At 36.9% G+C, this 15034-nt stretch overlaps 1 protein-coding gene and 1 pseudogene across 4 annotated transcripts in view; both read left to right on the top strand.

Moving 5' to 3' along the window:
• ZNF277 (zinc finger protein 277) overlaps positions 1 to 15034 on the top strand; it is a 144942-nt gene that overhangs the window by 74969 nt on the left and 54939 nt on the right. The gene's annotated exons all lie outside the window — the stretch shown is intronic.
• LOC116550492 lies at positions 14571 to 14689 on the top strand (annotated as a pseudogene).

Below are 15034 nucleotides of genomic sequence, written 5' to 3'. Positions count from 1 at the left end.
AACAGAAACCAATTTTTAACTCTTACTCTACATAGTGTTTATCTTCTTATGCTAACTTATAAAGTCATAAAATTGATCACATCAAGTTTTTATTAGAACAGTGGTTTGTGCCTTCACATAAAGCATATCTCTGTTTAAGCAGTTGGGAGTAGTAAAAAATAAAAAAAGTAAAAAAATAAAATACAAAACATACCCCAGCCACCATCAAGAAATTACATTCGAATCACTGTGTAAAAAAACTCAGTGTATTCTCAAAGCTCCCAAGTTGATTCATGTGTACTGTTAGGATTGAGAATTGTTGCCTGAAAATAAAAATAATGGTAGTCATTAGGATGTCATTGTCAGTCAAGTTCCATTTAGACATTCCATAGAAGTCAGTAGTAATCAGATTAACTGCTGGCATAATTCATTGTTAATTGTTACGAGTAATTTGCAACATGTACCATTCATATAAACTAGTAAACTAGACCACATATTCTTTCAGAGATAATTTATATCACTTCTTGGATTTATTTTTGTAATTGTTATGTAAAACAGGAAATTTAATACTATATCCGAAATACTAGAAATAAAATCTGTTGTGTCTTGTTTTATTGTCCAGCCATCATTTTATTCCCTCAGCCTTCCTCTGTGAAGTCAAGTGATTTTTCTGATGTGGTCACATATTTGTAGAGGATTCTATTACATCATAGAGATGGGATTTATAATACTTAATGTCACTGAGAACATAAGAGTAATTGTCAGTAGACAAATAAATTGGAGGATTATATTTTTTAAATGTCCTGAACAAGACTGAATCTCAGGTGTTTTGCAGGATCTTTAAAAGACTGCTTATAACTATATTTTCTAAAAGCAGCCCAAATTCTGGTGGGTCTAAGTAACTTGAAGAAAAAGGACTTATGAAATGCCGCAAAGTAAGGCCAAACCACCTGTCTTAGCAGGCATATAATTGGAACTAGAGGAAATTAATCTAGTGATTTATCTTAAAATTATACTTTGTTCTTTTTTTCTCCTCTGATGCTTCTGATGTTCTTTTTTCTTTAACTTTAAAAAAGTTTTTGTGGATACTTACTAGGTGTATGTGTTTATGGAATAAATGAGATATTTTGATACACACAATGCATAATAATCACATTAGGATAAATGGAATATCCATTACCTCAAGCATTTATCCTTTATTTGTCTTATAAACATTCTAATTTTATTCTTTTAGTGATTTTTTAACGTAAAATACATTATTATAGAGGGTAGTCACTTTGTTGTACTATGAAATACTAGATCTTATTTATTCAATTTAACTGTAGTTATACCCATTGGCCATACTCCCTTCCTCCTGCCCCCTAATACCCAGCCTTTGGTAACTATCCTACTTTCTATCTCCATGACCTCAGTTGTTTTAATTTTTAGTTCCCACAAATAAGAGAGAACATGCAAAGTTTGTCATTCTGTTTCCGGCTCATTTCATTTAACATAATAACCTCTAGTTCCATCCATGTTGCTGCAAATGACAAGATCTCATTCTTTTTTTATGGCAGAGTGGAGTACTATTTCTTTACTCCTCCACTGTTGGACACTTATTTTGCCTCCAAATTTTGGCTATTGTGAACAGTGCTGCAGCAAACAGGAATGCAGATTTCTCTTCAATATACTGAGTTACTTTCTTTTGGGTAAATACTTAGCAGTGGGATTGCTGGATCACATGGTATTTATATTTTTAATTTTTTGAGAAACCTTCATACTGTTCTCCATACTGGCTGTACTAATTTATGTTACCACCAACAGTGTATGAGGGTTCCCTTTTCTCCACATTTTCACCAGCATTTATTATTTTCTGTCTCTCAGATGAAAGCCATTTTAACTGGGGTGAGATGCCATTAATTATAGTTTTGATTTGCATTTCTCTGATGATCAGTAACGTTGAACACCTTTTCATATGACTGTTTGCCATTTGTATGTCTTCTTTTGAGAAATGCCTATTCAGATCTTTTGCCCATTTTAAAATCAGATCATTAGATTTTTTTTTTTCTTATAGAGTTGTTTGAGCTGATTATATTCTGGTTATTAATCCCTTGTCAGATGGATACTTTGCCAATATTTTCTCCCATTCTGTGAGTTGCTTCTTCACTTTATTGATTGTTTCCTTTGTTGTATAGAAGCTTCTGAACTTTATGAGATTCCATTTGTTCATTTTTGCTTTGGCTGCCTGTGCTTATAAGGTATTTATCTCAAGAAATCTTTGCCTAGTCCAGTGTCCTGGAGAGTTTCCCAGTGTTTTTCTTTCAATAGTTTCAAACTTTGAAGTATTAGTTTTAAATCTTTAATCAATTTTAATATGATTTTTGTATATAGCAAGAGATAGGAGCCTAGTTTCATTCTTCTGCATATAGATATAGTTTTCCCAGCACCCATTTATTAAAGAGACGACTGTTCTTTTCCAGTGTATGTTCCTAAAACCTTTGTCAAAAGTGATTTCACTATAGATGTATGGATTTGTTTCTTGGTTTGAGGATGGCAAATTCCCCTCACTTTCAGGTGGGTCCAAATGTGCCATCTAGGACCCAGGACCTAGAGTTAGAAACTGTAGGAATCTATCTACTGCTCTATTCTACTGTGACTGAGCTAGTACCCAAGCCACAAGACAACGCCTTTCCTACCTTTTCCAAAAGCAGAGAAGTCTCTCCCTATGGCCACCACCACCGCAGACCTGTGGCAAGTACTGTCTGGCTACCACCTATGTTCACTCAAGGCCCAAGGGTGCTTCAGTCAGCTTGTGGTGAATGCTGCCCAGCTTGGGACTCTCCCTTCAGAGCAGCAGGCTCCCTGCTGGTCCAAGGGAGGTCTAGAAGTTGTCCAAGAGCCAAGGCCCGGAATGAAGGACCCTAGGGTCTGCTTGGTGCTCTACTCCACTGTGGCTGGTACCTCAACTACAAGACCAGATGCCCTTTGCTCTTCTTCCCTTTCCTTTTCTCCAGCAGAAAGAGTCTCTTCTGTAGCCACCACAGTTGGGAATGTGCTGGGTCACACCTAAGGCTCGCACATCTCTGAGTCTCTCCCAAGGCCCACAGCAAGTATTTTCCTGGGTACTGCTGCTAATTATTCAGGGTCCAAGGACTCTTTAGTCACCTGAATTCTGCCAGGACTAGGTCCTTCCCCCCAGGGCAGTGAATTCCATTCTGGCCCAGGGTATGTCTAGAAATGTGGTTCCGGAGCTGGGGCCTGGAATGGGGTCCTCAGGACTCTGCCCGTTACCTGTGTACTATGGATGAGCTGGTATCTACGTTGCAAGGCAGAGTCCTCTTTATTCTCCCCTCTGCTTTACTCAAGTGAAGGGAGAGCATCTCTAGAGCTGCAAGCTATGCTGCCTGGGGTCTAGGGAGGGGTGGCACAAGCACCCCCTTAGACACCTTGGCTGGTGTCTCACTGGGTCACATGCACCCCATATCCACTGGCAGTCCTTGTGGCCTAGTGCCTTTCAAATTTATTTGGGACCTAAGCACACTTTAGCCTGTGGCTTGCTGGAACTCAGGTTGTGACTGCTGGGGTGGGTGATTCCCCTCTTACTAGGGGTGGTCTAAATGCTCCCTCCATGTGCACCTGCCGAGTTCTACCTGGTGTTGCTTTCAGCTGTAACGGGCAACACTGAGTTACAATGCAAAGTCTCCCAATCACGGCACTCTCCCCTGACCAAACATGGATTCTCTCTCCAGGCCACATGGCCACTGCTGGGGGATGGAGGAAGGGTGACTTGTCAATTCAAGACTGTCTTTCCTCCCCTCTTCAGTGCCTCTTTCAGGGATATGAAGTTAAAACTGGTACTGTGATTGCTCACCTGATTTTTGGTTCTTATGAAGGTGCATTTTTTTGTGTGAATAGTTTTTCAGTTTGGTGTTCCTGCTGGGAGGATTACTGGTAAAGGTTTCTATTTGACCATCTTGTTCTCTGACATTCTAAAGTTGTGTTACCTGTGTCTGTGAACATGACCAGCCTCTCTGGTAGAAAAGATGTGGGTTCTTCTGCACTCCAGCCTGGGGCAACAGAGCAAGACTTTGTCTCAAAAAAAAAAAAAAAAAGATGTGGGTTCTTTGAGGATAGGGTAACTCTATTTCTTCTACTGCTCACTCCTCAGTATCTAGCACAGCCTTTTGCCTGAGAGTAGCCTAGAAGGGAGAATTACTTTTTAGGGAAATAAGTTCATAAAATTGTGATAAAATGAGTATCAGCTAAGACTTGCCTAACTTTAAGAAAGTTTCTATCTCATATGCTACAACCAAAAGGCAATTTATTAGTTTTCCTTTTCAAGTCATTGAGTGTTGCTTTAATAGCAATTATATATACTAATATGTAGTATGAGAAATATATATGTATTGTTTGAAAAGGTTGAGAAATTCACATGTTCAAAAATAAGAATTTAAATCAGTGGTTATATGGTACTTTCAAAAGTTTTTTTATTAATTTTCATTTTGCTTCTGTTTTTTGAGATAGGGTTTTGCTCTGTCACCCAGGCTGGAGTGCAGTGGCACAATCACAGCTCACTGCAGCCTCAATCTTCCGGGTCCAAGCAATCCTCCTACCTCAGCCTCCCAAGTAGCTGTGACCACAGGTATGTGCCACCGTGTCCAGCTAATTTTTTATTTTTTGTAAAGACTGAGTCTTGCCATGTTGCCCAGGCCAATCTTGAACTCCTGGGCTCAAGCAATCCTCTTGCATCAGCCTTTCAACATGCTGTAATTAGAGGCATGAGCCACAGCACCGTGACTTTATTAACTTTTTTATGCCTAAAAAAAAAATCATTCTTTACCTGTTCCATAAAAACAAAACTATTTATTATATTAAAATATTGGTCATGTTAATGAATTAAGACATCAAACACTAAAAGAAAAATGTGTCATAGTGCTTAATTTTGTATATAGAGATAATCTTATCCCCATAACTCAGAAATTTATGATTCTATTAAAAACATTAATTATAATAGGGGGCATCAGATACGTAATTTACAATTTTCTAGGTGCCAACTCATTAAGGTGTTAACTAGACTACTATTTCCAAAGTAATTTTCTGACAAATCAAATGAATTAAATTAGGTTAAATCCAAACTCTGTTAAAATACTATGAAATTTCCATTGAGTGATACTTATTTAGAAAGTATAAGACAGGCCAATAACCAATCAAGTCTATCTGTGTCAGAGTCTACCTTCCCTTCTTTTCTATCTTTTCCTCTTCAGAATTGAATAAATAAAAGCACTCACCAGTCACTTTGTTTTTCCCCATTCTTGACAAAAAGCCAGTGTCTTTTGTTACGTTGGCCCTCTTGTTAGGATCACCAACTTGTTTGCAATAGGTTATTCTGCTTAGTTAAATTTACCTGAACTAAGGTTAGGATTTTTAATATCTTTTTTGCTTATTTTCCCCTTTACCATTGAAAAATCATTTTACATTTATATTTCCAAATCCCTAATGTCTGCTTCTACTGGTAGAAAGGAAATAACAATGAGAATTTAGTGCCCATTAGTATCCATGTTTTAGAACACAATATACACCCAGCCTTGAATTCTACCTAGAGCATCCCTAGTCCTGGCCCTGTCAAAGTAGGAACTCAAAGTAGTCTTAATTTGAATGCTCTGAATGATCTTCAGTAGTGCAGAGTAAAAGCAATAGAGATAATGAAATGTCTTTGATGTGAAAGAGTATGTAAAGTAAGCATATAACATATAGTATGATCCTTCATCCTTCATTTCCTTTTAGATTCTAAATTTCATTGGCAATAAACAGTAGAGTTATAGAAAGTATTTCCATAGAACTGAATATCCTTAACCACATATGTTTCAACGCATATTTTTAACACTAGAAATCTTTTCTGATTTAAATCTACAAATAAATCAATAATGTATCTTATTAATAAAGAGGGATTTGTTTTTATCCATTTATTTTCTCTTCCTAGTACTTATTTCTCTCTAAAATATAATGAATTTATGACATTTCAAAATGCTGCTTCCACATCATTGTTACTGTTGCATTATTAATGTAGTCAGCACTGATTCCTCTTTATGAAATTGATTAAGGTAAGAAGGCATCATGTATAAACCAGAAACATACGTAATCTATAGCCAAGAAATTTAACCATTGCATCATTAGTTTCCCACTTTTTAACCAAAGTGGCTTGAGAAAGGAAGTTTAATCACATTTTCATGATTAGGTAGTTTTGAAACTAAGAAATGCCACATGGAAATGGGGCAGCAGTCAAAATCTTGGATTCTGCAGTGCTTTGCTGGCATGATAGGGAAGGGAGCTTCATCAGCGTTGTCTTGTTAACCCCGCAGTTGACCCATCATATGGATGGGAAATCGAGCCATTTCTACAGAGAGGTCCACCTCAGGTCTAACAACTGATTTGTTGCTGAATCCATTAGCTCCTGAACTCGTTAAGAGTTTTCTAGACAAAAAGAATAAATTTGGAAATAACCAACTTCCCAGTCCATCATGGGGGAATCTCATGGATGGATAGTACCTTAGGAATATATAAGAAATGTCTGGGTATTTCTAGACATTTCTAACATTTCTGGACATGTTAATAGCTTTAATATTACAGTAGAATAGTTGCCAAATATTCTCACTCAACCCCTACCTATCTCATCTTTGCTATTGCTTATGTTTGCTTATAAACTGAACAAATGGGCTTCCCTAGAAATTGTCTGATGATAAAAGATGCCATAAAGCTTAACACCTAAAACACACTTTTAAAAATAAAATGAGAATGTAAAAATAAAAATTTGGGGGAGGGAGCAAACCCCCAGAACCCTTTAAGAATCTATTAATATTAAATCAAGAGACTTTTTTCCCAAAAAAATTAACATACACACAGTATTGATATAGTTTCCCATTGAACTCCCCAGACCCTAGTCTTTGAATCAAGTGCCCACTGACCCCAGGTTAAGAACATCTGCATAAATTCCATCTCTCCTGTCTAATAGGCAAGTCAATGCCACATGTGGCTATTTAAATTTAAATTAATTAAAACTAAATTAAAATGCAGTTACCCAGTCTCACTATTCACGTTTTAAGTGCTCAATAGTCACATATCCCTAATAGCTACCATTGTTGAACAGAACAGATATAGAGCATTTTCTTCATCACAGAAAGTTATGTTGAGCAGCATCAAGTTCGGTGATTTTAAAATTGCCTATTTGTCTTATCATTATGTGTATTTATATATATGTGTTTAGATTGAACTATGTAGTTTGAAAACCCAGAATAGATATTGTTAAAAAAAAATCAGTCTCTTTTAGGCACCAAATACAAGTTTATTGCTAAAACATATGTTTGAATAAAAGTAAGGTAGCAGGCTTAGCTAGGCCTTCAGGACTGTTTTCTGATCATTTGGTTTTTATCTTTTGTCTCAGTTGCATTCTACATAGTGGTATTTCTAAATCTTTTCCCTTTTTTTAACCTTTGTCTTCAATATGGATGGAGCTTATTTCATATGCTCAGAAGTGAGGCTGTCAATATAAATTCCTTCATTTTTCCTTATGTCTATATCAAAAATTTCATTGTTTTCTTCTTGTCTCTTAATTTAATGTTCTGCAGAAATAGCAAAGTGATGAACAGAATGCAAAAGCCTTAGAATTTCAACAGTGTAATCAGGACCTAAGAGTAGATAGTTGGGAAGTAGGCTTATTCTGTTTTACTAAAAGTGATGGCAAAAACTACAATTACCAACCTAACCTGGGCTCCATTCTTACGTGATTTAATTCTTTAAATCTGTGTTGGGACATTAGAGTGTGTATTTTGAATTAATCCATAGGAATTGCTAATAGACATCAGTGCATATGATGCTCATCTTTCTTCATCCTCAAACGTACAACTAATACTCATTATTATCAGTATTAGTAATAGGAGCTAACCTATAATTGAGCATGTGTATCAGATACTCATGTGCTTTACATTAATTTCCTTAACACTTGGAACAACTCAGTCAGGTGGAACACTCTATCAGGTAGATATTTTGATTAATTCATTTTATCTGTGGAAACAGGCTAAGAGAGGTTAAATAAGTTGGTCAGAATTGGTTAATGGGAAGTAATGGGACCATGATTCCTCCAGTCTTGAATAAAGTCATTTGACTCTTCTCTTCTCCTCTCCATTTTTAAAAATTATTGTTAAAAAATAAAATACATAATGAAATCTATCCTCTTCATAAATTTTTAAATGTACACTACTACTATGTGTACATTATTGTACAACAGATCTCTAGAGCTTTTTCATCTTCCATAACTGAAATTTCTTACTGATCAAACAGTAATTTCCCATTTTCCCCCTCTCCCCAGCCCTGGCAACCACCATTCTACTTTCTGCTTCAGCGAGTTTGACTAGATACCTCATAGAAGTAGAATCATGTAGTTCATTTTCCTCCTGTGACTGGCTTATTTCACTTACAATGTCTTCAAGGTTCACTCTTTTTTAAGGCTGAATAATATTCATTGTATTTAAATACTACATTGTCTTTGGCCATACATCTATTATTTCTACCTTTTGGCTATTGTGAGTAATACTTCAATGAACATAAAAGTACAAATATTTATTTGAGATCTTGTTTTCATTTATTTTGGATAAATAACCAGAAGTGAGATGGCTGGCTCATATGATAGTTCTATTTTTAATTTTTTGAAGAACCTCCAAATTGATTTTGATAGCATAAGGTACATTACATTCCCAACAACAGTACACAAGATTATCAATGTCTCTACATCCTTGTCAACACTTGTAATTTTGTTTTATGTTTTTTTTTAATAATGGCCATCTTAGGAGGTATGAGATGATATCTCAATGTGGTTTGATTTCCATTTCCCTGCTGATTTGCACCTTTTCATATACCTAATGGATGTTTGTATGTCTTCTTTGAAGAAATGTCTATTCAAGTCCTTTGCTTATTTTTAAATCTAGCTTATTCAGTTTTTTTGCTGTTGAGTTGTAGGACTGTTAATATACCGTTGGCCCTTGAACAATGCAGGGATTAGAGTCACCAGCCCCCTCTCCAGTCAAAAATCTATGCATAACTTTTTACTCCCTCAAAATTTAACTACTTGGAGCCTACTGTTGACTGGAACATAACATAAACAGTCGATTCATACTTATTTTGTATATATGTTATATACCATATTCTTTTTTTTTTTTTTTTTTTTCTTTCTTTTTTTTTTGAGACGGAGTTTCGCTCTTGTTACCCAGGCTGGAGTGCAATGGCGCGATCTCGGCTCACCGCAACCTCCGCCTCCTGGGTTCAGGCAATTCTCCTGCCTCAGCCTCCTGAGTAGCTGGGACTACAGACACGCGCCACCATGCCCAGCTAATTTTTTGTAGTTTTAGTAGAGACGGGGTTTCACCATGTTGACCAGGATGGTCTCGATCTCTTGACCTTGTGATCCACCCGCCTCGGCCTCCCAAAGTGCTGGGATTACAGGCTTGAGCCACCGCGCCCGGCCCTATACCATATTCTTAACAATAAAATAAGCTAGGGAAAAGAAATATTTTTTAAAAACATAAGGAAGAGAAAATATATTTACTATTCATGAAGTGGAAGTGGATCATCATAATTGTCTTCCAATTGCATAGGCTGAGGAAGAGAATGCATTAGTTTTGCTGTTTCAGAGGTGGCTGAGGCTGAAGATATGTGCAAGGGGGAAGGGGAGAGAGATCGGCACACTCGGTATAATCTTTTATTGAGAAAAATTCCTGTGTAAGTGGACCTACAGTTCAGAGTCGTGTTTTTGAGGGTCAACTGCATGCTGGATATTAATCCCTTTGCATTGACTCAGAGCAGGCTGTGAGAGGCTCAGCCTCAGTGCAAATGGGATTTCAGAGCACCACACCTGAGATCCTCTGTTCCATTATGTTCATGGCAGCAGGAGCTTTGAATGGCACATTTCCATGGCTGTTACACCTACTGAATCAGAATCTGCATTTTAACAAAACCTCCAAGTGATTTATGTGCACATTGAAGAATTTTGAGAAGCACTTCTCTAGAATAATAATTTGTAGCTTTGAGGACCTTACCCAGAATCAATAAAAATATTGATAATCAGCATAGGATCTCCTCAAAAATTCAGCTTCCTTGGGATGGTGGTTTTTTTTGTTTTTTTTTTTGTTTGTTTTTTGTTTTTTTTTTTTACAGTTCATTTGAATAGAGTTGCTGTTCAAAGTGAGAACTAGAGCAGATAATTTATTGTTAATGTATAACACATGTGCAAATTGGATTTAGGGCCAAAGCAGAAGTTCCAAGATGTTTGCTTCTTTGCTAAAAAAAGATAGATGTGATTTACTTCCTTTTGTATTTTAGGGTTCAAGATCCCTGTGGCAGAGGATTATATATCTTTGTATCTATTGTCTTTTAACATGAAGTAAGATCTAAATGTGACAACTTGTAGTGACAGCTGGAAGTAAACAATCTGTCAGACAAATCTTACTGAATTATATCTGCTGGTCCAGTGCTTAGTAATTTAGAGACTCTCAGACAGAATAGACTATCAAATAAGCCTTGCCATAAGGCCTTGTCACCTAATTTATGGACTTTTCCATAAATTTAAAATATGCACACTCTTATATGATCAGGGTATTTGCAGACCTCATGTGATCATCCTCTGAACCATTGATTTCCAGGCAGTGGTCTAGGGACTACTGCTTGGAAAAAATTATATTTTCTCAGTCTACAATAAAGTCTTGAAGTCAGTATTTTTTAAAACGCTCTCCAGGTGGTAAAACTCAAATTTGGAAACCACTGCTCTAAGCTAAAATGTGTTCAGGATTCAGGTCTATCCTATGTAAACGTCCTCTGATAGAGTGGTATAACTTACTCTGATTTCCAAATGCCACTTGTTCCTTGCTTACTGGAGAGTATCCTTACATGAAGAGTGATAAAGGAATTTTAAATTTTTTAAATATGACGTACTTTTATTACTCTCTGGAATATTTATTATCTTAGAATTCAATGTAATTTTTCCATCATTATTTATTAGCGGGCCTGTTACACTGAGGCCCATAGCACTAAACATCTGGCTGTAAAAATAGTTGGACTGCCCTCAGTCTTAGGCAGAGAAAGTTCCCCTAAAGAGAGTCATATAGGTGTTTCCTGAAACAGGACTTTCCTAGAAACTGAACACCTCTGGTCTGTATGCATTCTTTTATGTCTTCATTCAGCAAATATTTATCAAATACCAGCTATTCAATAGCTGTTTCAGCTATTCCAGGCCACTGGATTCTTTTTTTATGTATTTTTATTATTTTATTTTATATTATTTCATGTTTCCAGAGTCTTGCTGTATCACCCAGGCTTGAGTGCAATGGCATGAACTCGGCTCACTGCAACCTCCACCTCCTGGGTGCAAGCAATTCTCCTGCCTCAGCCTCCCAAGTAGCTGGGATTACAGACATGCACCACCATACTCAGCTAAATTTTGTATTTTTATTACAGATGGAGTTTCACCATGTTGACCAAGCTGGTCTTGAACTCCTGACCTTGTGATCCACCCACCTTAGCCTCCCAAAATTCTGGGATTACAGGCATGAGCCACCACACCCAGCCAGGCCACCGTATTATATACCAACTGTATAAAAATAAGTAAGATTTAGTCCTTGATCTTAAGGAGTTCATAGACTAGCAGAGTAATAGAGGCATACACGTAAATAATTAATTAGAACAGAGGTATTTTATCTTGTTGGGCATGGAGAGATGGGGGTGGGTCAAGCCTACAGGAGAACCTGGAGAAGGGCCCGGCAAACAGAATAGTACAGATGCATCACATAAGTCACCAGTCTGTGCTGCCCTTATTTACCAGACATAAGAGGAATATCTAACTTCTGAACAGGTCAAGTGAGTACATTTAAATATAATTCATTATCCTTCCCTGCCATAAAACAAACAAAACCTGCTTCTCTGCGTGTATTCCTTGACTGGTGACTAACACTTCATTTTGTACTATGTCCCCAGCCAGGAACATGGGAGGCTTCTTCTTCACTCCTTATTGCCAATCAGTGATCAAGAACTGTCCGTTTAACCTCTATCCCGCTCCTCTCCTCTATCCACTGCCATTGTTGCTGTCTCAGACAAGCCCTAAGACCCAGACACTGCAGTAGTTTCCCATCTGGTCTCCCCAGATTGAGACCTGCCTCTTTCCAGTCCATTCGTATATCAGTTTAGATCATAAGTGGCTTTACTTCCTATAGGAAAAGATCTAACCTCTTCATCTAAGCAAGACTGCTTGGATTCAAACCCTGGCTTCATCACTTGATAGCTGTGGGCAGGTCATTTCACCTCTCACCCCCTCAGTGGAATCTCCTTCATAGGGTTAGTGTGAGGGTTAATTGAGTTAATACTGTACATGTGAAGTTGTTAACAATGCCTGGCACAAAATAAGTACACAATGATTCTGTCATAATGGGGTAGCAGGTTAACTCAGTGTACATGCCAGGTAAATAAAGACAACTAGGACTTACTTTGCCTTCTAAGGGCTAACAACCTGAAGCTGGGCAAGAAGACGAAGAGATAAACAAATTACTCCATATGATCAATGCTGTTATAATATTAAGCAAGGTTCCAAAAAATCCTTTGGGAATCAGAGAGAAAACTATAAAATCTTGTTATCTAAAATTGTTATATTAAAACTTATTTTCTGGCTGGGTACAGTGGCTCATGCCTATAATCCCAGCACTTTGGGAGTTTGAGGTTAGAGGATCACTTAATGTCAGGAGTTTAAGACCAGCCAGGCCAGCGAAAACCTCGTCTCTACTGAAAATACAAAAATTAGCCAGGCATAGTGGCGGGGCTTTGTAATCCCAGTTACTTGGAAGGCTGAGGCAGGAGAATCACTTGGAGGCAGGAGAATCACTTGAACCCAGGACATGGAAGTTGCAGTAAGCTGAGATTGTGCCCCTTTACTCCAGCCTGGGTAACAGAGTGAGAATCTGTGACATAGTAACTCAAGCCCCCAAATACAACTTAATACCTCCCAAACCACAAGTTTCTCTTGCATGACATTTGCATATTCGTGATTTTGTTTCTAGACCTTTGCAGTAACCACAGGCAGTTTGGTTCTTCTATATGTGAATATTTAGGTCCATTCTCTTAGGAATAATTTGAAAAAAGAATAACTGAGCATTAGACATACAAAAGGGAAAAACAAGTAAACCACAGAGGAATAATAGATTACAATAAAACATTGGGAAAAAAATAAAATTATGGTCTTGAACTGTACTCTAGTGGTTTTTGGACATTGTGGGCTACTGAGATTTGTGTAAGAATTGCTATGGTGGTATCGGGGAGACTGGAGGACATTGGCAGAATACATATAAATTCAAAGTAGTTTATAAATATGTACATATAAATTCACAGCACCGAACATACATACTAAATAAGAAACAGAGTTGGAGAAATGGCATTTGGTACGGGGAACAGAATTGCATAGCGTTTGAGTTTAGGCTCAACTCAAAATGCTTCGGCTACTCACTAACATTGTGACTTTGGGAACTTATTTAATTTTTCTAAATCTTAATTCTCTCATCTGGAAGATTGGATTGTAGTAGTACTACTGAATAAGATAGTTAAAATTAAGTAGGAAAATGTCCTAACGCACTTTACAGGTAATTTGCAAATAGCCAGTAGCCAATAAATGTTAGTTGTGCTATTGATGATGATGATTAATGCTATGGGTTTGTTTTCAGCAGTCAAAACAAAATAAATTTATATATATATGTGTGTGTGTATATATATATATATATATCTCAATTAAATTTGTGGAAGGGATGTCATATAGTACTTATTATTTCCTACATGGCAGGTAATGTTTACTAATGTTACCTTTGTTTAGAATATGCTGCCTTTCGTTACTGTATACTTAGGGGATATAAAATACTGTCATAGAGTTTAATAAGTATATTACTTATCTCTCTTTCCCCATTCTGTTTTTCACATTTGAGTTTAAATTTTTATGAAAGCTAATCTACTACTAAAAAATATAACCTACAACTGAAGAACTGTAGAATTCCAGAACTCCTTGATTTCATTACCTAATTTAATAAATATAGTCATTGATAATGCCAGTTTTGTTAATAGTGCTTCTAAAGTGCTTATGTATTTTAAATATTCTCCCTACTGTTATGTATATCCTATGTGTTTTCAACTTCTCTGATATTAGTAAGTAATTTTGTGAACAAAGATAAGCAGTCTGATTTAGCATACTTTAATGTAACTAGAGTATGTATGAGTAATGTATTAGAGGTTCTCTCCTATAGGACACCTTCCTTCTCCAGCTCAGTTTAGTGACTCTCCCAAACTCTGCTCCTGTAAACCCTGTACATTCTCCATCTGTATATTTTTAACTTGTTTGTACTTTCAAACAACCTGTGAGCACTTTAACCTTGGTGGCAATGACCATAATGACCATATCATGCAACGTTGAACATCCCAGTAGACAGTCAGTTGATTTTTGTTAAGTGAATGAATGAATGCTGCCTTCTTACATCATTTATATAATTCTTAACATATGGTCAGCAATGTACTGGCGACTGATTCAATTAATTTATAAATTTGTCTATGGCCATACCACCCTGAACATGCTAGATCTCGTCTGATCTCGGGAACTAAGCAAGGTTGGGCCTGGTTAGTACTTGGATGGGAGACCACCTGGGAATACTGGGTGCTGTAGGCTTCAAAAAAAAAGAAAAAATCAATTTATAAATTTAAAATGCCTTTAAAAATAAGATAAAGTAAGATAAAAATAGGAAACTTTAACAGGAGAACTAATGTTAATCTAATTCTGAAAACTTGTCTGTGGCATAGCCATCTTTCTTTCTGAAGAACGTTCTTTTCTCTCTGAAGAAGGTTGCCCGCCCCTCTGAAAATGCCAGAGGTCTTACCCTAGTTTGTTTACCCCAGTTTCCTGATTAGTAACTACTAAATAGCCTGTTTAAGGTGACAGTTCTAGACGTCCACTCTGGCAGACTCAAGGGGGCTCCTGTCACAACTGGCTGTGGTTTTAGGCCCTGAAATGAGA

Source organism: Sapajus apella, unplaced genomic scaffold (assembly GCF_009761245.1).
Source record: "Sapajus apella isolate SASKATOON/1434 unplaced genomic scaffold, GSC_monkey_1.0 scaffold7, whole genome shotgun sequence".
Classification (NCBI taxonomy): domain Eukaryota; kingdom Metazoa; phylum Chordata; class Mammalia; order Primates; family Cebidae; genus Sapajus; species Sapajus apella.
This window is presented reverse-complemented; position numbering and strand designations above follow the sequence as displayed.